General features: G+C 38.5%; 1 pseudogene; it reads left to right on the top strand.

Moving 5' to 3' along the window:
* Nucleotides 1–1,221: 1,221 nt before the first annotated feature.
* LOC134950129 (5S ribosomal RNA) lies at nucleotides 1,222–1,340 on the top strand (annotated as a pseudogene).
* Nucleotides 1,341–1,875: the final 535 nt, after the last annotated feature.

Raw genomic sequence — 1,875 nt, 5'->3', positions numbered from 1 at the left:
ATCAATGATTTTAACCTGTCTTTTACCTGTAACATCAACAAAAGCTCTATTGAATTCCTGGACCTAATTCTAACTGGAGAAGAAGGGGTGGTCACCACTAAAAACTATATTAAAGACGTCGACAAGAACAGCTATCTCCATTACAAGAGCAGTCATTCAAAAAAATGGAAGAATAACATACCCTACTCGCAATTTCATAGAATTAGGAGAAACTGCAATAAGACTGAAGACTGCGACGAACAACTAGAAATTTACAGAAAAAGATTTGAAGAAAAAAGGTACCCCAAAGCTATACTGGATGAAGCCATTGGGAGGACAAGAAATCTTGAGAGGGATAATCTGCTCACATACAAAGAGAAGACAGAAAAGAATGAATCCATGTCCTTTGTAACAACATACAGCAGCCATGAGCACGTCATCAGGACTTCATTAAGAACTCATTGGGATATACTCCTGATGGACTCGATCCTCAAAGATATCCTCCCCACTCAACCAGGACTGATCTTTCGAAAATCAAGAAACTTAAAAGACATTCTCGCACCCAGCATGCTACGGGAACTACCACCTGAAAACAACCACCACTCTCTCCCGAAATGTATTGGAGCATATAAATGTGGACATTGCAATATTTGCAAGTTCCTTAATCCCAACAGGAGAACTTTTAGTGACACCGAATGCACCCAGGAATTCAAGATTAAGGAGTTCATGAACTGTAATAGTTAATCGGTCATCTACCTTCTAGAATGTACCTGCCACAAAAAATATGTGGGGAAAACAAAAAGAACATTGAAAATCAGGATACAGGAGCATGTACGCAGTATCAAAAACAAACTAGAGACTCATTTATTGTACAGACATTTCAAGCTTGATCATAACTCCAACCCAGAAGAGTTATCCTTTAAAGCCATAGAACACGTGACGAGTGGCGAAAGGGGCGGAGATCTAGCAAAGAAGCTTTCCTAGAGAGAGATGTATTGGATCTTCCAATTGAAAACCACGCATCCCTTGGGTTTTAATGAAGGTTATGAAATCGCACCGTTCCTGTGAAAGAAGTTCCTTCGCCTGAATATTCTGGTTTTTATTCTTTCTCCTTCTCTATCTTCTAGGCACTAAGCACCTTATGGAATATAACTAAACCTCAATATAAAAACATGTATGATATAGTATGCCAATATGTTTCAATAAAACCCGATTACTGTGTGATTGAGTCACTCCGCCACGAGATACAGTCATACCACACTGGTCGACGCCCAATCTCGCCTGATCTTGGAAGCTAAGCAGTGTAGGGCCCAACTAGTACCAAGTGGGGCACTACTTGTGAAGACTGGGTACTGTACATAGTGGGCCATGATGGGCTCATAGCAGTTCTGTTATACTTAATATTTACACACGAGTAGTCCATCGGTTCACATTTTTTATTTCACCATGATAATTTAATTAAAGACTACTAATAAATTCCTAACAGTATCCGACAATCAGTCATACACATGGGCACTAATTATACACGTAACACTAATAGTAAAATATGACTGATTCTAGTTTCCACTGGTTCACTTACTATCCTTATATACCACTCTTTTTTAGTCCTATCAAGACAAATGCACTTTGAGCACATTGGTATATAGTATTGATGGACATCTCTTTATTTCGATTCCCAAATAGGCACTTTTTAACCACTGTGTTCCCCCCCCCCCCCCCGTTCTATAATCTCTTTAACTACCTTATTTAATAGAGACTAGTAATCAAATCTCTTCATGTTTCCTTTAGCACCACTCCCTGTTCAATAATAACCTGTCTCATGTACCTTTAGTCAGTTTTACTTGGCAGCTAATATGTTGGAGAAAGGCAGTATTTATATATATATATATATATAAT

This window comes from Pseudophryne corroboree, chromosome 8, assembly GCF_028390025.1.
Source record: "Pseudophryne corroboree isolate aPseCor3 chromosome 8, aPseCor3.hap2, whole genome shotgun sequence".
Taxonomy (NCBI): Eukaryota; Metazoa; Chordata; class Amphibia; order Anura; family Myobatrachidae; genus Pseudophryne; species Pseudophryne corroboree.
This window is presented reverse-complemented; position numbering and strand designations above follow the sequence as displayed.